This window comes from Pseudophryne corroboree, chromosome 2 (assembly GCF_028390025.1).
Source record: "Pseudophryne corroboree isolate aPseCor3 chromosome 2, aPseCor3.hap2, whole genome shotgun sequence".
Lineage (NCBI taxonomy): Eukaryota > Metazoa > Chordata > Amphibia > Anura > Myobatrachidae > Pseudophryne > Pseudophryne corroboree.
Window position 1 is genome coordinate 548,085,763 of NC_086445.1, and position 24,962 is coordinate 548,110,724.

At 44.7% G+C, this 24,962-nt stretch overlaps 1 long non-coding RNA gene across 3 annotated transcripts in view; it reads right to left on the reverse strand.

The window, feature by feature from the left end:
* The window catches only part of LOC135035180 (uncharacterized), a 78,752-nt gene extending 55,851 nt beyond the window's left edge, over positions 1–22,901 (reverse strand). For all 3 annotated transcript variants that reach the window (XR_010230270.1, XR_010230258.1, XR_010230264.1), the window contains exon 1: positions 22,783–22,901. This is a non-coding gene — a long non-coding RNA (uncharacterized LOC135035180). The remainder of the gene's footprint in view (positions 1–22,782) is intronic.
* Positions 22,902–24,962: the final 2,061 nt, after the last annotated feature.

Here is a 24,962-nt window from a genome sequence, read left to right on the forward strand (position 1 = left end):
GTCCTCCTGGTGGGGATCATGCATCTCCCAATGTTCCGAATCCTGTGGTGGCAGCATGGACAGTCAGTCTGTTGACTGGCTCCAGCTGTGCACATCTTTGTGGAGGGCTCAATGGCCTCATGGAATTTGTAGTTTATCTTTAACTGCTCAGAGCCTGAGCAGTGAAGGATAAACTATAAATCCCATGTGCCCATTTTCTTACTTTTCTGGCCAGCTAGGTTACTCATTATTAAGCTGATGGGGAGCTGACTGGTGTAGATGGGGCTGACATGGAGCCCGGGTGGTGGACTGAATTCTGGTAACCCAATCTGTGAATAACTGGGTGCAGGCCTTGAAGGCAGGCCGGGCCCCATGGCAGCCGCATCCCCTGCACACACAGTAGTTAGTCCACTGTATTCTGTTACTGTTTTAATATCAAACTAACATAATGCCATTTTTATTCTTCTTAGGATAGAAACAGCTTTGGCTCTACATTATATGTTTGTGTGTGTTCAAACCTGGACAGCACTAGTGTTTGAGATCCCGGCGCACAGGATCCCGACGTTCAAAATACCTATGCCGGGATCCCACTGATAAAAAGCCGATAGGGGTGAGTAAAGGGTGTTCTCCTCTCTACCCACCTCCCTAACCCTCCCTACCTGCAGCTTAACCCTAACCTCCCCCTTAATGCCTAACCTTAACCAACCCCCGGTGGTACCTAACCCTAACCCCCTATCTCCACTGCTTAAACCTATTCCTCCCCACCCATAGCCTAACTCTAATTCTCTGAGAGAGGTGCCGAACACTTACTCCCCTCACTGCAGCCTAAACCTACCCCCAACCTCTCCAGGGCCGCGGTGTCTCTTCGTTCGGCATCCGGTTCCGAGGCTGGGATGGTGCTCCCATTCTGGATGCCAGTGTCAGCATTCAGAATGGTGTCAGGATTCCGGCATTAGGATTTTGACTGCCGGTATCCAGACAGCTAGGATCCTGACTGCTTCACTTCAGGTGGTACTAAAATAATGTGAAAAGGATGTGAAAACATCCTTCTTCACATTATTTTAGTAAAAAAAAAAAGTTAATCAAAATGCCTGTTAATGTGATAATCTAATTGCTCATACGTTTGGTTTCATGATTGTCCATTATTTTAAAACCTGGACTAGATATTTTATATTTTATGCATATTTTTTATTATATTTTTATTTATATTTTCTTTAAGAGAAAACTATTTAAGATCTCTGGCAGTAGGTACAAGAAAATCTTTTATTCCATTCATACAGTAAAATGCATGATAAATAATTTGGTTAAAGGGAAAAACACCAAAAATATAGAGTCCTCTCTGTGGATCTATGTTTAGTAAACAGGGTACGCATTCGGCTTACAGAAAGTGACATCGCAGAGAGGGTCAGAAAGTTGCAGCTCTGACCTTTTGACTTGAGAGGGTCTGCCACAGTCTATCCATCACTATTGCTGGCGCATTCACAAAAAAAAAGAAAAAGAAAAAGTCAAACAAAACCTGCAAACAAAAACAGTTTCCAGGAACTGCATTGGTTATAGTAACCAACACCGGTAGTAACCAAAAAGGAGGACTGGATTGTAGGAAATCTGTTGCAGAAATCTAGGCTCACACTAAGAATGATGATAGCAGTAGAAAAGGTTCATAGAATGTCAGGTAAAATGTCCCACAGGTTTGTATTCTCCCACAATGCACTTATAGAAAGGCAGCATCACGTTTGCTGGACTCACTTTTAACTAACGGTTTCCAAAGCAAACAACTGTTGCTTGCAGAGCTTTTGTCCACAGTTCTTCACTTACCATTCAGGCAGACAGGCTACAAATCCCCAACCTTGGCTTTACTTTACCCCATTCAGACATAAGTAAAAACCTGGGAATTTGCCGGGGGAACGGCGAGTAGACCCAGGTGCTGCTAATGTCTGAAAAGGTCAAACCTGGGTTGGCAGTCCCGGGACCATGACCCTGCAATTGACCATGGTTGTTCCCAGGACTTGCAACCCGGGTCAGCGACCCATCTTATGTATGACCCGGGTCTGGATGACCCAGGTCATGCGTAAAAGGACTTAATTGGCGACCATAGTAGCACTTGGAGATTACATATTCTCCTAGCGTCCACTGCTAGATGGAAGATCCAGGTCACTGGAAGACCCAGGTCCTGTGTGAAGGGTGACTATCACCCAGGTATGAACGGTGGTAAGTACCGAAACCCCGGCTTCAATCCCTGTTCTGTGTCCAGAGTCCAAGCCATGTTAAAGCCGGGGTTTATATTTGAAAGGGGTATAAATCTCCTGACCCCTCCCTGTCCATAATCTTTTATCACCCCAGACATTCCAATTGTACCTTGGGGAAGTTTGAAGAAATGGAGATAGTAAAACAGTTAAGGAGAGGTAAGCAGTCTGGATAAAATAGTGTGGTTAGGAGCATGCTTGCACAGATGTGTTTAACACTTTAGTGGATTTTGTACTTTAGGCCCACAGTAATGACAAAAGCATATGGAGGAGTAGAAGAGTAATATTTTGGGAAGGTCACACTTTGGATGAATTTGGTATAAAACTGCATGGGAATCTATTTTTGACTTGTGTAACTGTGGCAATCTTGGACAATACATGTCTGAATATAAATATATAGCTGGGCCAATCTATAGTGCTGCTGTTCCTAAGAGTAATCAATGATGTTACTGCCCCAAAAATAAGGAGCCCCCAGTTTTCTGGAGGTGCTGAAGGGAGCTGAAGAGGAAGAGCTGGAAGGACATTCAGCAAGTCAGCAGCTTCAAAACTTTCAGTGGATCCGAAAGTGACCATTGATGGGTAGAGTCCTGGTGCTAATCTGATGATGCATTTGGCCTGAAGAGTGGGACCCTTCAGGGGAAGAATGGTCTGGAGGCACTGTATGGAGGGAGCAGAGGCTGCAGCCCGGGAGGATAGTAATGTGCCAGCTGCCCCCAGAAACCTCTTACCTGCGAGTCTCACTAATGAAAAACCCCTGTGCATCACCTAGGAAATTGCTTGGGAAGATTGCAGGCTTCACTTAAGAGAGAACACCATCCAGTAGACAAGGAGACTGCAAGCAAATGCCAGGGAGAGGTCCAGAGTGCACATCATCAGCACATCTTTTGAGGCTCTCAGGAAGCAAGTATAATGCCCCCATGGCCGTGGCCCACTATGTACATGTCATATAGTCCCACTGAGCAGCAGAACTGAAAGTCCATTTTTTGCTCATACTGTAGGCTACAGAAAAGGGACTGCATCAAGATGGCGAATCTGTGTGTTTCCTTAACCAGTTGTGTCTGTGCCAATGAGGTACGTTACTAAAAAAAAAAGAAAAAACAGACACATTGCATAAATAGTGGCAGCAGTTTATCCACAGGACATGAAACCCCTGATTTTAGAAATGCCACTTTCAGTTTGTTGAACTGCGCGTAAAACCTGCCTGGGTAACACCTGGCATAGACTTTATTTATGCGCTAGGTTAAAGATGCTGTTCTCAGGTGTATTTTCATAAATGATACACACTCTCTCTCTCTCTCTCTCTCTCTCTCTCTCTCTCCAGTACTCTCCCTGACACACTCTCTCTCTATCCCCCTGACACTGTCTCTCTCTCCCTGTTCAGCCTCTTACTAAGCTACAGAACTTGAAGCGTATTCAAAGCCTACAGTATAACTGCCTTTTACTTTTCAATAATCCTTTCAGAAGTGATGTCTGAAGAACGGTGTTTATTATTTAGTAAAAGGAATTATAAGAGTATGTGATAAACGATGAGATGATGTAATACAATTGTGATGAAAGTGGTAAAACTATAAATAAAACAATAAGATGCAATTACAATATGCATGTGAAAAGAGCAGACAGGAATATACAGTATATGTGACATGGATACACAAACATAACTGGTATTACATGTACAAACATAAATTGCAGTGCTACCAATATAGCTAGCATGCCTGACTGATTAAACAAGCCTATGATGACACAATTAAAGCCATTAACTCACCATCTAATATGATAGCCAGCTGAACAATGTGTACCTAGTCTGTCTATGTCCATGTGTGAATAGAAAATGGCTACTCACAGCCCCCTTGGCTCAGCATGCATTGCTAACTTAACTACAACAAGTTAGGAGGGACAAAAGAGAATAGACAACTTTGAGATATTTCTGTGCCGACCACTGTAGGTAGTTGATTATACAGGTTACTGTGTCACAGAAACAAAATGAGTCTAAAAACTATGCTGGAAGGCATGACACTCCCTCTCTCCGTGACTCTCTCTCCCTGATACTCTCTCTCTCTCTCTCTCCCTAACACTCTCTCATCTCTATTCCTCTCATTCTCTCTTTCTCCCTCTCGGTCTCTCCCTGACACTCTCTCTTGCCCCCCTGTTTCTCTCTCCCTCCCCCTTCTCTCTCTCTGATACCCTCTCTCTTCAAAATCCTCTCTCTCACTGATGTCCTCTCTCTCTCTTTCCCCATTCATCCCTTTCTCTCTCCACGCCACCCTCTATCTTTATTATCATTCCCTCTTTTTCCATTAAACCCTCTCTCTACCTGACCCCCCCTCTCTCTCTCTCTCTTTGCTCATCTCTCTCTATCTCTCCCCCCCCACCCTTTTTGTCCCTCACTATCTCTCCTCTGCTACTTAAGGGGCATTATAATGACAATGGCAAGGGTGGGGTGGGGGGGCCCTTTCCAAATTTTCTTATGGGGCCCACAACATTCTAGTTATGCCCCTTGATAAAGGGCTTATTATAATTGCATGCATTTTGGCTACAATTGCACTTGCATTGCATGCACATAACTAAGGGCCTAATGGGCAAAACCATGTGCACTGCAGGTGGGGCAGATGTAACGTGCAGAGAGATTAGATTTGGGTAGGGCGTGTTCAAACGGAAATCTAAATTGCAGTGTAAAAATAAAGCAGCCAGTATTTACCCTGCTGCACAGTAACAAAATAACCAACTCAAATCTAACTCTCTCTGCACATGTTATATCTGCCCCACCTGCAGTGCACATGGATTTACCCATTAGAGAAAGATTTTGCTTTTACGATCAGGTCTGAATTAGGCCCTAAATGTGGCTATTCACCCATATGTAGAGTTGTGCTCATCTACAGCATGTGACCACACTGGCCCTATCCGCATGCTTAGTTTCACAGATCTCATCATTATCAGTGTACACTAATATCAGGCCTATACATGGTGTAAGAAATCCAGCTGAAAACAGATGCATCTTTATGTATGCACAAGAACTCTGTGTAGCCTGTAGTTCTGTTAACATGATCTCGGCACCCCTTCAGTGATCTATGTAACGCATATGACTATGAACTGTCTTGAGATACATACACTTCGCTCAGTAGCAGTAATAGCAACTCCAACTACATCTGAATTAGCCCCATTATTTTTTTGCATATGTGAGTGTGACACTTGGCCTGTTCAACTAAGATGAAATTAAAAATCCTGCTCAGTTTTTAATGACACAAACTTCCCATTAGCTAAACTGTCTTTAAAGATAGTTCTGTGTTTATCTTGTCTAGGCAAAGACTTTTCTCACATTTTTTTTCTTTTTGAATTCATAATGAATTATCATAATATCCCCAAAAGACGTTAAAGGTAAATCTCATAAAAGACCCATCAATCTTCTTGGCAAAAGAATGGCAAACATAATGAGTGGCCGTGCGTGATGCCATCCGAACTCAGACTTTTTTAAAGGGGCAATCACTTACAAGGCATAATTTTGTCTTCTAAGATATTGCCCATTTAAAAAAATCTGAGTTCGGCTGGCATTCCGCATGGCCACACAGGAGAGACACTCAGGGGCACATTCTTCCACAATGGAGTGCGGAGATGGTAGACAGTAGCACATTTAGTAGCGTATTATGTTAGGGTCGGAGGCCTCGCTGACGTCAGTGCACCTCCGTCTCTAAGGAACAGAGGGGTAAAAGTACTATTGTAGCACAGATCGTGCAGCAATAGTTCTCCAAGCTTTGCCTCCTTACCTAGTATTGCTGAGATGTATTAATATCTCAGCTGCCAGAGAGGGGCAGTGAAAAACTGCCCCCTCCAGCACTGCCTGTCAGACTTCCCACAGCGCATCAACCTAATGTTACTGTTGTGCCTAGGGACACCCTCACCCTTAAATCCGCCCCTGGTGAATAGGTAATGACACCTGTAGCTGTCAAAATCGATAGCTGCAGGTGTGGGAATGGTTAGGGCCACTGACCATTCATACATTGCCCCTGCACCTCGGTCTGCTATCTTGTATATAGCAGTGCTGATATAAACACGGGGACATAGCAGCACACACCGCCACATTAATACATGATATAACATACTGTCTGCTAATGCCACTTTCCCCCTCATATCGAATCATCATACATTTACCCCAGAGTCACGGGCCCGGTGGTAACAGAGGGAGAGACAGTGCAGCACGCACTCCCCTCTCAACAACTACAAGCATTCAATTTTACAAGTAACTTGGCACCAGGCTAGAAATCAGTATACATTAGTTATTTATCTTTATTTATGCATAGCCACTTATTTTAGTAATGAGATTGCACAATAGTTTTAGAATATGAAATACGTATTAGAAGCAGTACTGTTTTATAAGGGTTTTAAGAAGTACATATCAAAGCCTTTGTCAACCACAACTCAATTTTGTATTTAGATGTTTTTTCACATTTTGCATCCTTTCCAAGGGTTAGAGTTGAATCCTTTCCACAATTACCTAGCGTTTAATCTGTTTTTCCTGTATTGTTTTGGCTCCACAAGGCCTATGAGACGGTTGATATATTTCTACAGAGTCTAATAATAAATGATACAGTAGCAGCAGGTAGCGCTAATTTTATAACCTGTATTATTTGAAGCTCAGGCATTCCTGCATCTCTGGAAAAGCACAGTTGATTTATGATGAGCCAAACACACTGCTAATTTGCCTTGCTTCGTCCACAGATCCCATCACTGCAGCCAACATGGATCTGGCTCTAGGCAACATCTTTAACAAGTCTCTATCCAGCTGGATAAGCGGCACCCCATCGGTTTTGTCTGTGAGTTGCCAACTACTGACTGTTGCTGATGAACAAGTTGTTCTAAAATATCCCCAAGTGGAGCGGAGACATAACCTGGTGGGGAATTGGGAACTAGTGACCGTAAGTCTCTGTTTGACCCTTTTATATTGAAATATATTATTATAAAATATACATTGTAATGTACGTGTCAGCTTGTTATGCTAATAAATATTTCCCCAGCTGCAAACCTTTGTATAGGAGCAGATATCACATATTGTATCAACTTTTCTAATGTGCTTTTGATACCTCTCAGTTGAATGTATGTAAAATGTACATTTCCTGACTATTCTTTTCTCCAAGCCGGAAGCTTTAAGCTATGCAGTTTTTCCCTCAGGCTGATGACAAGAGATACACAGTATGTAGCAGTTGTGTAACAGAAACAGTTAACAGCTTTATCCTTTTTTGCTAACAGGATTCAACATCTAATCTATGAAACACTGACGTGTTACATCACACACCACAAAATGTACAACTGCATTTCACTTTATAAGCATGTAGGTATGTGCTTATTTAGCTAAACATATAATGAACTAATCTTTGTATCTCTACAGGCACAAGGAAAAGCCAACCTTGGGGTCATCTGCAGTGTCGGATTGGGGCATGAAGGGCCCACCGGGGGAATGCGGTGATAGGGGCCCATACTTAAGGGTGTGGCCAGCCTACAAAGGGGGTGTGGCCAGCCTCCACATAGGCTTGAAATACACAATAGTTTAGAGCAGTGTAATGCAACATATCTACCATGTATATTACAAGTGCACAGTCTGGAACCTAATCCCTAGAGGAAGGAGTGGGCACTCATGCAGTGGGGCCTACCGGTGATTTCCCTGGTACCCCTGTGGCCAGTCCGACCCTGGTCATCTGCACTGGCACCATTCTTGTCTGATAGTCAGCATGCACAGTGCTACTTCCCTATATTAGAAAAGCATCTGTCAAGATAGAATAACTTTCAGCAATATAAGGTCCTTGGAAGATAACTCCAGCAAGAGTATTATGTCTACCCTCTGGTCTCCCAAAACTATCACTCATGTGATACCCACGGCTTGCTTTAAAAGCCTATGGACATTATAATACCCCAGGTAGGCACTTGGTGGTGCTGTGAACTGCAAGAAAGGCATGCTGGCAAAAGGAATAAGACTTTTTGGGGAAACAACAGTGAGCGGAGTTAAAGGGTACAGTAGGTAACAGGGCCGGATTAAGGCTGGTGGGGGCCAAGGGGAAACGATGTTGTGGGGCCCTCACTGAAAAAAGCAAACCCTGTGATGGTAAACCCTGAGATCCCCCTCCCCCACACGTTAACACACACACACACACACACACACACACACACACACACACACACACACACACACACACACACACATTACCTTACACAGTGTGTAACAGCACAGCCAGCTGACTCACACGCACACAATACCTTACACACATATTATCTTACAGCGCACCGCAGCATCAGCACACCCGGGCCGGCTCACACATACATACTACCTTACACACACACACTACCTGACAGAGAGCCGCAGCACAGCCGGCCAGCTCACACACACACTACCTTACATACATTCGCACTACCTGACAGCGTGCTGCAACAACAGTACACCCGGCTGGCTCAGCATCAGTGTCTCGTAGGATTTCACTTCACAATTCCTCGAGCCTGACTGCTGTATGCTGGAGTGCTCAGCTCCTCGGTGGCCATCGCTGGAGGGGGACTACTCTGCTCTGCTTCTGAGAGCAGAGTGTGAAGGCCTCTAATTTGTAGGGGCCCCATGATAACCGCCCCTGTCGCCCCTCCCTTTATCCAGCCCTGGTAGGTGAGGTTACTCAGGTCTGAGGAGAGACTGGGCAAGCAACATCACTGAAGTGGTCAGTGACTGGCCATCGAGTGTTCACTGAAAAGAGCACTGGGAACCACAGCAGAGCTAGAGTGTGAGGAGACATTTGACAGAAAGTGTGGCAGTGCTGAGGCCTACAGCAGACTGCGTAGAGGCTGACTGTGAGTTGTATTGAGCAGGGGAGATGTCCCTCTTGTAAGTGAGCTGCAATATAACATTTGTTTATTTACTATAGAGGAGTTATTCATATACATATGCCAACTGAGTTAAACATACAGTATGCCAAAAGACTGGGGGGGAAGGGGGGGTTCCTATAAAAAGCCTTGGAGAAAGATAAAATGGTAAAGTGGATAGAGATAAAGGGGGTAATTCAGACCTGATTGCTTGCTAGCATTTTTTGCAGCTCTGCGATCAGGTCAGAACTGCACATGCATATTAGAGATGAGCGGGTTCGGTTTCTTTGAATCCGAACCCGCACGAACTTCACTTTTTTTTTCACGGGTCCGAGCGACTCGGATCTTCCCGCCTTGCTCGGTTAACCCGAGCGCGCCCGAACGTCATCATGACGCTGTCGGATTCTCGCGAGACTCGGATTCTATATAAGGAGCCGCGCGTCGCCGCCATTTTCACACGTGCATTGAGATTGATAGGGAGAGGACGTGGCTGGCGTCCTCTCCATTAGAATAGATTAGAAGAGAGAGAGAGAGAGAGAGATTGTGCAGACAGAGTTTACCACAGTGACCAGTGCAGTTGTTGTTAAGTTAACTTTTATTTAATATATCCGTTCTCTGCTATATCCGTTCTCTGCCTGAAAAAAACGATACACAGCAGTCACACAGTGTGACTCAGTCTGTGTGCACTCAGCTCAGCCCAGTGTGCTGCACATCAATGTATAAAAGCTTATAATAATTGTGGGGGAGACTGGGGAGCACTGCAGGTTGTTATAGCAGGAGCCAGGAGTACATAATATTATATTAATTTAAAATTAAACAGTGCACACTTTTGCTGCAGGAGTGCCACTGCCAGTGTGACTAGTGGTGACCAGTGCCTGACCACCAGTATAGTAGTATATTGTTGTATACTATCTCTTTATCAACCAGTCTATATTAGCAGCAGACACAGTACAGTGCGGTAGTTCACGGCTGTGGCTACCTCTGTGTCGGCAGTCGGCAGGCAGTCCGTCCATCCATAATTGTATTATAATATATACCACCTAACCGTGGTTTTTTTTTCATTCTTTATACCGTCATAGTGTCATACTAGTTGTTACGAGTATACTACTATCTCTTTATCAACCAGTGTACAGTGCGGTAGTTCACGGCTGTGGCTACCTCTGTGTCGGCAGTCGGCAGGCAGTCCGTCCATCCATAATTGTATTATAATATATACCACCTAACCGTGGTTTTTTTTTCATTCTTTATACCGTCATAGTGTCATACTAGTTGTTACGAGTATACTACTATCTCTTTATCAACCAGTGTACAGTGCGGTAGTTCACGGCTGTGGCTACCTCTGTGTCGGCAGTCGGCAGGCAGTCCGTCCATCCATAATTGTATTATAATATATACCACCTAACCGTGGTTTTTTTTTCATTCTTTATACCGTCATAGTCAGTCATACTAGTTGTTACGAGTATACTACTATCTCTTTATCAACCAGTGTACAGTGCGGTAGTTCACGGCTGTGGCTACCTCTGTGTCGGCACTCGGCAGGCAGTCCGTCCATCCAAAATTGTATTATAATATATACCACCTAACCGTGGTTTTTTTTTCATTCTTTATACCGTCATAGTGTCATACTAGTTGTTACGAGTATACTACTATCTCTTTATCAACCAGTGTACAGTGCGGTAGTTCACGGCTGTGGCTACCTCTGTGTCGGCAGTCGGCAGGCAGTCCGTCCATCCATAATTGTATTATAATATATACCACCTAACCGTGGTTTTTTTTTCATTCTTTATACCGTCATAGTGTCATACTAGTTGTTACGAGTATACTACTATCTCTTTATCAACCAGTGTACAGTGCGGTAGTTCACGGCTGTGGCTACCTCTGTGTCGGAACTCGGCAGGCAGTCCGTCCATCCATAATTGTATTACAATATATACCACCTAACCGTGGTTTTTTTTTCATTCTTTATACCGTCATAGTCAGTCATACTAGTTGTTACGAGTATACTACTATCTCTTTATCAACCAGTGTACAGTGCGGTAGTTCACGGCTGTGGCTACCTCTGTGTCGGAACTCGGCAGGCAGTCCGTCCATCCATAATTGTATTATTATAATATATACCACCTAACCGTGGTTTTTTTTTCATTCTTTATACCGTCATAGTGTCATACTAGTTGTTACGAGTATACTACTATCTCTTTATCAACCAGTGTACAGTGCGGTAGTTCACGGCTGTGGCTACCTCTGTGTCGGCAGTCGGCAGGCAGTCCGTCCATCCATAATTGTATTATAATATATACCACCTAACCGTGGTTTTTTTTTCATTCTTTATACCGTCATAGTCAGTCATACTAGTTGTTACGAGTATACTACTATCTCTTTATCAACCAGTGTACAGTGCGGTAGTTCACGGCTGTGGCTACCTCTGTGTCGGAACTCGGCAGGCAGTCCGTCCATCCATAATTGTATTACAATATATACCACCTAACCGTGGTTTTTTTTTCATTCTTTATACCGTCATAGTCAGTCATACTAGTTGTTACGAGTATACTACTATCTCTTTATCAACCAGTGTACAGTGCGGTAGTTCACGGCTGTGGCTACCTCTGTGTCGGCACTCGGCAGGCAGTCCGTCCATCCATAATTGTATTACAATATATACCACCTAACCGTGGTTTTTTTATACCACCTAACCGTGGCAGTCCGTCCATAATTGTATACTAGTATCCAATCCATCCATCTCCATTGTTTACCTGAGGTGCCTTTTAGTTCTGCCTATAAAATATGGAGAACAAAAAAGTTGAGGTTCCAAAATTAGGGAAAGATCAAGATCCACTTCCACCTCGTGCTGAAGCTGCTGCCACTAGTCATGGCCGAGACGATGAAATGCCAGCAACGTCGTCTGCCAAGGCCGATGCCCAATGTCATAGTACAGAGCATGTCAAATCCAAAACACCAAATATCAGAAAAAAAAGGACTCCAAAACCTAAAATAAAATTGTCGGAGGAGAAGCGTAAACTTGCCAATATGCCATTTACCACACGGAGTGGCAAGGAACGGCTGAGGCCCTGGCCTATGTTCATGGCTAGTGGTTCAGCTTCACATGAGGATGGAAGCACTCAGCCTCTCGCTAGAAAACTGAAAAGACTCAAGCTGGCAAAAGCACCGCAAAGAACTGTGCGTTCTTTGAAATCCCAAATCCACAAGGAGAGTCCAATTGTGTCGGTTGCGATGCCTGACCTTCCCAACACTGGACGTGAAGAGCATGCGCCTTCCACTATTTGCATGCCCCCTGCAAGTGCTGGAAGGAGCACCCGCAGTCCAGTTCCTGATAGTCAGATTGAAGATGTCAGTGTTGAAGTACACCAGGATGAGGAGGATATGGGTGTTGCTGGCGCTGGGGAGGAAATTGACCAGAAGGATTCTGATGGTGAGGTGGTTTGTTTAAGTCAGGCACCCGGGGAGACACCTGTTGTCCGTGGGAGGAATATGGCCGTTGACATGCCAGGTGAAAATACCAAAAAAATCAGCTCTTCGGTGTGGAGGTATTTCACCAGAAATGCGGACAACAGGTGTCAAGCCGTGTGTTCCCTTTGTCAAGCTGTAATAAGTAGGGGTAAGGACGTTAACCACCTCGGAACATCCTCCCTTATACGTCACCTGCAGCGCATTCATAATAAGTCAGTGACAAGTTCAAAAACTTTGGGTGACAGCGGAAGCAGTCCACTGACCAGTAAATCCCTTCCTCTTGTAACCAAGCTCACGCAAACCACCCCACCAACTCCCTCAGTGTCAATTTCCTCCTTCCCCAGGAATGCCAATAGTCCTGCAGGCCATGTCACTGGCAAGTCTGACGAGTCCTCTCCTGCCTGGGATTCCTCCGATGCATCCTTGCGTGTAACGCCTACTGCTGCTGGCGCTGCTGTTGTTGCCGCTGGGAGTCGATGGTCATCCCAGAGGGGAAGTCGTAAGCCCACTTGTACTACTTCCAGTAAGCAATTGACTGTTCAACAGTCCTTTGCGAGGAAGATGAAATATCACAGCAGTCATCCTACTGCAAAGCGGATAACTGAGTCCTTGACAACTATGTTGGTGTTAGACGTGCGTCCGGTATCCGCCGTTAGTTCACAGGGAACTAGACAATTTATTGAGGCAGTGTGCCCCCGTTACCAAATACCATCTAGGTTCCACTTCTCTAGGCAGGCGATACCGAGAATGTACACGGACGTCAGAAAAAGACTCACCAGTGTCCTAAAAAATGCAGTTGTACCCAATGTCCACTTAACCACGGACATGTGGACAAGTGGAGCAGGGCAGGGTCAGGACTATATGACTGTGACAGCCCACTGGGTAGATGTATGGACTCCCGCCGCAAGAACAGCAGCGGCGGCACCAGTAGCAGCATCTCGCAAACGCCAACTCTTTCCTAGGCAGGCTACGCTTTGTATCACCGCTTTCCAGAATACGCACACAGCTGAAAACCTCTTACGGCAACTGTGGAAGATCATCGCGGAATGGCTTACCCCAATTGGACTCTCCTGTGGATTTGTGGCATCGGACAACGCCAGCAATATTGTGTGTGCATTAAATATGGGCAAATTCCAGCACGTCCCATGTTTTGCACATACCTTGAATTTGGTGGTGCAGAATTTTTTAAAAAACGACAGGGGCGTGCAAGAGATGCTGTCGGTGGCCAGAAAAATTGCGGGACACTTTCGGCGTACAGGCACCACGTACAGAAGACTGGAGCACCACCAAAAACTACTGAACCTGCCCTGCCATCATCTGAAGCAAGAAGTGGTAACGAGGTGGAATTCAACCCTCTATATGCTTCAGAGGTTGGAGGAGCAGCAAAAGGCCATTCAAGCCTATACAATTGAGCACGATATAGGAGATGGAATGCACCTGTCTCAAGTGCAGTGGAGAATGATTTCAACGTTGTGCAAGGTTCTGATGCCCTTTGAACTTGCCACACGTGAAGTCAGTTCAGACACTGCCAGCCTGAGTCAGGTCATTCCCCTCATCAGGCTTTTGCAGAAGAAGCTGGAGGCATTGAAGAAGGAGCTAACACGGAGCAATTCCGCTAGGCATGTGGGACTTGTGGATGCAGCCCTTAATTCGCTTAACAAGGATTCACGGGTGGTCAATCTGTTGAAATCAGAGCACTACATTTTGGCCACCGTGCTCGATCCTAGATTTAAAGCCTACCTTGGATCTCTCTTTCCGGCAGACACAGGTCTGCTGGGGTTGAAAGACCTGCTGGTGACAAAATTGTCAAGTCAAGCGGAACGCGACCTGTCAACATCTCCTCCTTCACATTCTCCCGCAACTGGGGGTGCGAGGAAAAGGCTCAGAATTCCGAGCCCACCCGCTGGCGGTGATGCAGGGCAGTCTGGAGCGACTGCTGATGCTGACATCTGGTCCGGACTGAAGGACCTGACAACGATTACGGACATGTCGTCTACTGTCACTGCATATGATTCTCTCAACATTGATAGAATGGTGGAGGATTATATGAGTGACCGCATCCAAGTAGGCACGTCACACAGTCCGTACTTATACTGGCAGGAAAAAGAGGCAATTTGGAGGCCCTTGCACAAACTGGCTTTATTCTACCTAAGTTGCCCTCCCACAAGTGTGTACTCCGAAAGAGTGTTTAGTGCCGCCGCTCACCTTGTCAGCAATCGGCGTACGAGGTTACATCCAGAAAATGTGGAGAAGATGATGTTCATTAAAATGAATTATAATCAATTCCTCCGCGGAGACATTGACCAGCAGCAATTGCCTCCACAAAGTACACAGGGAGCTGAGATGGTGGATTCCAGTGGGGACGAATTGATAATCTGTGAGGAGGGGGATGTACACGGTGATATATCGGAGGGTGAAGATGAGGTGGACATCTTGCCTCTGTAGAGCCAGTTTGTGCAAGGAGAGATTAATTGCTTCTTTTTTGGGGGGGGTCCAAACCAACCCGTCATATCAGTCACAGTCGTGTGGCAGACCCTGTCACTGAAATGATGGGTTGGTTAAAGTGTGCATGTCCTGTTTTGTTTATACAACATAAGGGAGGGTGGGAGGGCCCAAGGATAATTCCATCTTGCACCTCTTTTTTCTTTTCTTTTTCTTTGCATCATGTGCTGATTGGGGAGGGTTTTTTGGAAGGGACATCCTGCGTGACACTGCAGTGCCACTCCTAGATGGGCCCGGTGTTTGTGTCGGCCACTAGGGTCGCTAATCTTACTCACACAGCTACCTCATTGCGCCTCTTTTTTTCTTTGCATCATGTGCTGTTTGGGGAGGGTTTTTTGGAAGGGACATCCTGCGTGACACTGCAGTGCCACTCCTAGATGGGCCCGGTGTTTGTGTCGGCCACTAGGGTCGCTAATCTTACTCACACAGTCAGCTACCTCATTGCGCCTCTTTTTTTCTTTGCGTCATGTGCTGTTTGGGGAGGGTTTTTTGGAAGGGCCATCCTGCGTGACACTGCAGTGCCACTCCTAGATGGGCCCGGTGTTTGTGTCGGCCACTAGGGTCGCTAATCTTACTCACACAGCTACCTCATTGCGCCTCTTTTTTTCTTTGCGTCATGTGCTGTTTGGGGAGGGTTTTTTGGAAGGGCCATCCTGCGTGACACTGCAGTGCCACTCCTAGATGGGCCCGGTGTTTGTGTCGGCCACTAGGGTCGCTAATCTTACTCACACAGCTACCTCATTGCGCCTCTTTTTTTCTTTGCGTCATGTGCTGTTTGGGGAGGGTTTTTTGGAAGGGACATCCTGCGTGACACTGCAGTGCCACTCCTAGATGGGCCCGGTGTTTGTGTCGGCCACTAGGGTCGCTTATCTTACTCACACAGCGACCTCGGTGCAAATTTTAGGACTAAAAATAATATTGTGAGGTGTGAGGTATTCAGAATAGACTGAAAATGAGTGTAAATTATGGTTTTTGAGGTTAATAATACTTTGGGATCAAAATGACCCCCAAATTCTATGATTTAAGCTGTTTTTTAGTGTTTTTGGAAAAAAACACCCGAATCCAAAACACACCCGAATCCGACAAAAATAATTCGGTGAGGTTTTGCCAAAACGCGTTCGAACCCAAAACACGGCCGCGGAACCGAACCCAAAACCAAAACACAAAACCCGAAAAATTTCAGGCGCTCATCTCTAATGCATATGCACAGCAATGCACAGGCATGTCACACAGGAACAAAGCGGTTTGTTGCTCTGTGATGGGCTTGTGCGAAGAATCCATTCGCACGGGCGATCGCAAGGTGATTGACAGGAAGAAGGCATTTGTGGGTGTCAACTGACCGTTTTCTGGGAGTGTTTGGAAAAACGCAGGCGTTTCCAAGCGTTTGCAGGGTGGGTGTCTGACATCAAGTCTGGTCCTGAACGGGTTGAAGTGATCGCAGCGGCTGAGTAAGTCCTGGGTTACTCATAAACTGCACAAAATCTTTTTGTACCGCTCGGCTGCACATACGATCGCACACTTGCACAGCTAAAATACACTCCCCGGTGGGCGGCGACTATGTGAACGCAGGACTGCAAAAAACAGCTAGCGAGCGATCAGGTCTGAATTACCCCCATTGGGGGTCATTCCAAGTAGATCGCACGTAGCAACTTTTTGCTGCGATCAACAAGACCAGGGTCAGACCTACTTACCCTGTGCGACGGATACAGCGATGAAAGTCCCGGGATTGACGTCAGACATCTGCCCTCCAAACACCTGGACACGCCTGCGTTCACCTCACCACGCCTGGAAAACGGTCAGTTGACACCCCGGAACACCTCTCGCCTGTCAGTCTTCATGCGATCGCCGCTGCGATCACTTTCTGCATTAGCGGCGGCGCTGCCCGGCGACCAACGTTGCTGCCCGGCAACCACTGTCACCGGGCAATGACACGTGTTCCCATTGAGTGCGCCGTGCAGCCGTAGTCCCGACCCATTCGCACCGCAGTGAAGAACTTCTGCGTGCGAACGGGTTGGAGTGACCCCCATAGTACCAGCCAATCAGCTTATAACTTTTACAGGCTAGGGGGACATGTATTAAGCAGTGATAAAAGTGGAGAAATGAGCCAGTGGAGAAGTTGCCCATGGCAACCAATGTCACCTCTTGTCACCCTCCCAGGTGTTTTCCCTAGGCAAACACCTGCTGAGTTTGATTTTGGAAGGATGCTTGTAAAACAAATAACCTCCTTGTTTCAAGACAATGGGAGTGTAAATACCTTAGGGACCTATGTACTAAGCCTTGGGGGCATATGTAATAGGGTGCTGGAGTTGTGGGAAGCCGGCCAATCTCGACCGTTTTTTTAAAGTGGCAATCATTTACAAGGCATGGTTTTGCCTCGTTAAAGATTGCCCCTTATAAAAAGGTCAAACTCGGACCCTATTACAGGTGCCCCTTGAAGAGACATAAAGTGGTCGTAGCTAAAGTGCCAACCAATCAGCTCCTAACTGTTATTTTTCAAACATAGCCTGTAACATGGTAGTTAGGAGCTGATTGGCTGGTACTTTGTCTCTGTCCACTTTTTCTCTCTCCAAGGTTTAGTACATAGACCCTTTATCGCTATCTCCAGCAGAAGGGAAGTTTCACAGTTTTCCTGCTACAGTATTTATGCATGAATCTCCCTTCAGACAACAATAATTTCCTGACCCAGAAATGGCCACCATGGCTACTGCAGATCACCTGTATTTATACCATAGCTGCCTACTCTCCCTCCTTCTGCAGGAGACTCCCTGAAATAGCAGCAATCTCCCAGACTCCCTGAATAGTCCATCAATCTCCCTGATTGCACCTTATCCCCATTATGTAGTTGTTACATTCTCGGGGGAAAAATAAATCTGAGATACATACATTCAAATGGGATCATTAGTGCCAATTTCCCTGCATTGGTTATAAGGCATAATGATCCCTATGGCTATATGCATTATGGTTTCTCGTGGCCACTTAGAGTATATGGAACGTCTTGTAAAACACAATACATGAACAAATCCTGAAAAATATCAGTGACTTTTCTTCAACAAGTAGATCTTACTAACTTTGGGGCTCATTTACATTTGGGTGTAAGTCATTTTTATGATACGCCTCTCAGATGTAGAATCACATCTGCGCTGATAGGTGTTACTTTCACATTCTCCCTGAAATGCTTTTTCAAAAGTAGGCAAGTCTGACTTATACATAACTAGCTGGAGTACCCGGCGTTGCCCGGGATTTTAAGAATGTCTGTTTACAAAAATAAATGGAAATACTAAACACACAGTATAAATAACATAGTAGATAGCTGAATACCCGTGCTTCGCTACGGGATGAGGATGGTAAATTAGAATGATAGTTGTTCGTTAATTTACTTTGGTTGGAGATCTAGTATACAGGCATATCTTGCTTCCCTGACGCACTTTGTGTAGTGGCCAGACCCCTTTTTGGTCCCCCAAGGCACCCTGCTCTTCCCACTATACAACTCTCAGTCTGTGGCTTCCTGCTTCCTCCATTACCCTCCTCACATCATGTCAGTGGCCCTGTGAAATGATCGATTTATTTACAGTTTCTTATATAGCGTAGCACATTATGAATCTCCTGATGTACTCTGTACTGCTGGGGGGCTGTGCTACTTCCACTATATAACTCTCAGTGTGTGGCTTCGTGCTACCTCCATTCCTCTCCTCACATCATGTCACTGGCCCTGTCACATGCAGCCCTGTCATCACTGACATATCATGCATGTCCTGATATAGTCTGTGCTGCTGTCCCACCCCTAGGGGTGCTTACCCCCACAGTGTTTGTTCCCAGCTTGTAAGTCATATGTGTACCAAGTTTGTTGTAAATTGGTCCAGGCATTCGGGAGGTTATCTTCTAAAATACTCTGTGCTGCTGTCCCACCCCTAGAGGTGCTAGGGGTGTCTAATCCCCACAGAGTTTGTTTCCAGATTGTAAGTCAGATGTGTACCAAGTTTGGTGTAAATTGTTCCAGGCCTTCCACAGTTATGCTGTCTGCTGACATACCATGTGCTGCTGTCCCACCCCTAGGGGTGCTAGGGGTGTCTGACTCCCACAGTGTTTGTTTCCAGAGTGTAAGTCAGATGTGTACCAAGTTTTTTGTAAATTGCTGCAGGCATTCCAGAGTTATGCTGTCTACTGAAATACTCAGTGCTGCTGCCTCACCCCTAGGGGTGCTAGGGGTGTCTCCCCCCCCCCCCACAGTGTTTGTTTCCAGATTGTAAGGCATGTATGTACCAATTTGTCTGTACATTGCTCCAGCAATTCCGGAGTTATGCTGTCTCCTGATATTCTCTGTACTGCTGTCTCTGTTTTAGTTGCCTCGGCCACGTTTTAATACACTCCTATTTAAATTTCACGATCTTCGCTTGTAAACTGTGGATTTGTATAGAAAGACAGAAGGACAAATTTTCGCTTTTATGTAGTAGATGTACATCAAATATTATATAGTATAGTATAGTATAAAGACATAAACTTGCATACCATAGTAACAGGTTACACATTACATATGTCAATAACACCCACCCATTTGTACATAGTGCCCCCCAGCATTCATCCTGGAGGTATTGGCATTCATTTTATATTTGAATTCAACGTTGGAGGAATATGATTATGGTACTGTAAGATTTGTTGAATGTAGTAATATGTATGTGTGGGAGGAAGTTTGGGCAGTGCTTGGGCCCTATGTAGATGAGCTTATCAAAATGACATCATAAAAACTTAATTAGGCATTACTCATTTTTTGCCTTATAAAAGGTTATGAATCCTTTTTATAGCTTATAATCAAAATATTGCTGATAGTGTACAGTACATATAATAGTTCTTTGTTGTCTTGGATATTCTACAGTAACGATACTGTAATATTGTTTTAGTCATCTTCCACCCCCTTATTTCCTCTGTCACTATTTTACCTGGTTTTGTCTTTGAAAAATATAATCTAGCAGCTTAAATTGCCAAAATCTTGCCAATTGATGCAACTTGCAGACTATTACATTTGATCCACTGACGTACTTGGAAACATAGCCCACCAATACTGTAGGTAGGCAATTGTTGATTTCCATTTTCGACCAGCCTGTTAAAAACCTAACTACATTTTCTTCTTACCAGCAATTTCTGGTTGTGCTGAGGTACCCAGATACTAAAAAGACTGCCTAATGATTGCCCAAAATATGTTGACTGTGTTTGATCATGCTGTAATAAACATATGCAGAAGCCCTGTGGGTGCTTTCCTATATTTCTTTTTCTGCACTGAGACCTGTTTGAAGGCCTGAGTACTTCTGTTTCTGTCTGAACATGGTCTTGCACACACATGTGCTTTGGTCTTTGCTCTGCTTCATGGCAGTTATCACAGTAGCTGTGCTGCTGGGAGAGGGCACTACATACTAGGGTGGTTTATAGACATTTTACTAGTTGCAGTATAAAAGGGCATTTATTGCGAGTGCTGATCCAGAGCATATTAATGTATGGACAAACTGAGCGGCTGCCCGGGCCCCAATCACTCTAGGGGCCTTCGAGCAGAGGCAGGCTTGGCTGCCCCCGATCACCACCTTTACCCCCCTCCCCACACTGCCTCAGGAGCTTCTTGGAAGACAGATAGAGATTGCTGCCCAGCTGCTCTGATTGTGAATTACACACAATCAGAGCGGCCAGGCAGCATTATCTACTGGCCTTCCTGCCTGCAGCCAGACAGTGAACGGCTGTCAGCATGCTGATTGGTAGATGGCTAGAGCTAGCCACTAAACAGAGTGCAGTATCCTCCACCTGCCTCCCAGCCTGCAGCCAGTAGTGAATGGCATCAGCATGCTGATTAGTGGAGCTATCCACCAATCAGAGTGTTGACATTCATTGACTGTATAAAGGCATGTGGTGAGGAGGCGTTGGACTGCAGGAGGGTTAAGCTATGATTTTTTTTACATTTACTGTATTCCAGTGAATGGGTACTTAGGAGCTCCAGTGCATTGCTTTGCCCAGGGACTACTGTGCAGTTAAGACCTGTGCTGAACCATAAATAAAATAAGTTCTAAAGCCTTGCTAGAGTTCCTGTATTTGTAGATTGCATTTGAAGGTATTCAAATCTTCTACTGTACATCCACCTTACACCATGAAGAATATAACATTTGTTAACTTCTAAAATGGATGAAACTGAGATTTATATTGTCTACTGTATACATCTGTCAAGTGGTCCCTCGAATTTCCTCAAACTGCACTATTCTCTCTCTACAGGACATTTCTCCATGACAGCAACTCTGTCTCACCATCGTAACATTGGCTGTGCCCCATGTAATGAATGCAAAGCTTCAGAGAGTAAGCAAAATTTAGGCTGTTAACTTGTCTATAAAGTCCAACACTGCATTTGATACTGACCCAATATAACTAGAGATGGAAGGAGGCACACCAGTACCCAAGTGAGAAAGCTGTCTATGGGCGGTATCCAACTACCCGTGATCAAGAAGGTGTTGCTAAAAATGGGTGTTTATTGCATGGGTTTTTTTCCACCCTTTTCCAGACCAACCAATTCCAGATAAGTGCTGCATCGGGAGATAAGCGCCAGTTATCGGCGCTAATAGGATAGCCTCCGGCGAACCAATTAGCTGCTGTAATACCGCAGCTAATTGAATACTTCCCTATAAGTAGTCAGAAAATAGTGACTAAAACTGTGTGGAAGGAGAGAAGTGAGAGTTACAGAGACATGTCTACTACTAGAGAATGTCAGCTGTTGTGTCAAGTTACTGTATTGCCTTTGCTTTTACCGGAGAGTTAAATGTTATTGAGTGAATAGACCTACAGCTCTTGCAAGGCATGCAGGGGCTTCACCAGTCTCATCATATTAAGCATGCCAGTTTAATGCCACACAATGTGGGTGGCAAAGGAGTGGCAAAGGACAAAGAGGAGAACCCTTTTTCTGGTCTTCGAGCCACAATACCCTTTGTGCTCAGCCGCTGAGACCCTTTGTGCTCAGCCGCTGAGATGTGCAAGACACCGGTGGGTGTCTCAATACAAATCCCAGCGACTGCAACATTTTCATATTTTCGCAGAGCAGCTGCATACAGGATCACACTGCGAATGAATTCACGTACAACCCTGAATCAGGCCCATGTTATTTGCTTAACTGTGCCTAGAACTAGGGAATATCTAAATGTTTTCCTTTTGCATGGGCTATAGGGACTTTATCCGCCCCGTCTGCCTGTTCTCTGTCAGTTATAGCAATAAAATTGGATCTTGTATCCAGATAGCATAGGACTTGGAATTTTCAGGATAATAGTTTTGTTGCCGTAAATCGTAGGCATGGTGCTCCAAATTACAATTTCATCATTAACGTGTAGCTGAGCTTCTTACAGTAACTGTGGGATGCGGCACTTGATCATACCTGTTTATATGACCTTATCACTAAGCAGCAGCAATTTTTACTTTGTGGATGTCGTGTCTCAGGATAAAAGATTCCATACTTGTATGTTTATTTGTTAATATTGACATAAAATAAATACAGTACAAAGCAAAACAAAAAAATTAGTATAGAGGTAATAAAATGACCCCATAAGTAATGTTCATATTAATGCAAGATATTCCTTTCATTTATCAGAACTCTGTATTGGTGTTGACATTGTCAAAGAATATGAGAAATAGCCGGAAAACATTACAGTTTGCACTAGATGTCCTTGTCAAAGGAACATTAATGTGGCTCTCTTACAGATAAGCGTTTGATGATCACCAGCAGAAGAATACGAGTCCTTTTCATAATTACCGATGTTTTGCTGACAGCTTCTCATGCTCCTCACTCCCGTCTCTCTTGCATACTTTTGCTCTCTCAGTCAGTCACTTGATGCAGCAACGCAGGGGGTAATGGCCTGTCCTTTGGTTCTGATGACCTTTTAAGCTGCAGTGTGACAAAGGTTAACGGCGCGCCTCATGTATTACACATTGTTTGGCACATAGTCAGCCTTAGAAAAGGTTATCCATCAGCATTATGCAGCTGTGCTGACAAAATATTTTGAAGCTTAGTTTAGAAGTCACAAAGTTTATAAAGGATGCTCAGCAATTCATCTGAGATTGATTTTCATATGTACTATCTATTGCTATTCTACTTATCATCTATACTATTCTGAAATATATTTGATTACTCATTAAGGATCATTTACAAAAGTGCAAAATGTACTTCTTTCATGCACCTAATTTTATTAAACATGCAAAATGCATGTAAACATGGTGGCACCTGGCAGAGGGGAAGGGGTGGGGTGTGTGTGTGTGTGTGTGGGGGGGGGGGGGGGGGGGTACAAGGTGTGATATCTCCTGATTGGAGGATATAGGCTTATCAGAGAGACACTTGCTGACTGTGGACTAAGGACAGTTACGGTATGGTAATATATAGAATAATTAGATTTTCTTTTTGCTGATTGAGATGAAAATGAGATACAAGAGAAAGAAATGTCACATCCGGGCATAGGTATTTTTGGGGGATATTCTTTGTTTAGTGGATGAACTAAGGGCATTTATCTTCCTACAAAAGCACTTATTTTATTCTTTAGTCCCAGAGATCTTGCAATGGTCTATTTACTAAGCCTTGGAAGGAGATAAAGTGGACGGAGATAAAGTACCATCCAATCAGCTCCTAACTGCCATGTAACAGGCTGGTAGTTTGAAAAATGGCATTTTGGAGCTGGTTGGCTGGGACTTTATCTTTGTCAACTTTATCTCCATCCAAGGCTTAGTAAATAGACCCCCAATTCACTATAGTGTACTTTAAGTTTCAATGGGTTTACTTTTGTATCTAGTAGGTTAACTTTGCAGCAATACACATGCAGTCATTCTCTAACAGAAGCAATTGCGCACACAGGGGGGGTTTCTGAGTACTTAGACACCACCACCCGATCCCAATGGGCCAATTTTTTTAAAATCTCAGCTATGGTCCAGCGGCCGGCGATTGGAGCCCTGCCCCCTCATGGCTACAGATAAGTACTGGATCATCTGTGCAACTATTCATGGCAAACGAGACACGTTTTCTGCGAATAGTGTGCCAGCAGCTGTGCGTGGGCATGTGCATACACACCTGCTTCCACAGAAATGCATTGTGTGTATACATCCTGTAACTAGTCTTACCCGGGTGTGAATAGTCACTGCCGTGATCTGTTTGCATGTGCAAATGGATTGTGGAAAAGATGAGGGAGGACACATCTGTATAAGCCGTGATTCACAGGTTTGTGGGGGGCTCAGCCTATATGACGTGATGCTCATAGAATTGCACTATATTGGCTCCGCCCCCTCTCTGCTGATCCATGATTCGCAGTATTATGCTGTGGAGTTGGAACCTAATTAGAGATGTGCGCCGACCCCGTATTTTGGCTTTGGCATTGGTTTTGGATCTGTATCTCCTTCGTGTTTTGGAGCTGTATTTGGTGTTGCTAAAACCGCCATTGCGTGATTGGGTTTTGGATCTGTATTTTTTTTTTTCAATTATAAAAACAGCTAAAATCACATCATTTGGACCTGTTTTTGTTCCTACAGTATTATTAACGTCAATAACATTAATTTCCAGTCATTTTCATTCCAGTTTGACCAATTCACAGCTCACAATATTATTTTTATCCAGTTTGGGCCAAAAGGTTGCACCGAGGTAAATCTATGACTACGCTACGTGAAAGCAGTGGGCAGCACAAACGTGTGGCAGTTCAACTTCTAACATGGCGCATTCAGGAAACAGAGTGGCACTGCGGTGGCAGACAGGGTGGCAGTTTAATAAGCTATAAAAATGTTTGTGGTCTACACAAGAAGACAGTCAACATAGCTCCAAACAGTGCATAATGCAAAGTAAAGAGGTGCTAGATGGAATTGTCCTTGGGCCCGCCCACCCACCCTTATGTTGTATGTATTATACAGGACATGCACAGTTTAACAAACCAATCACTTCAGCGACAGGGACTGGACTGC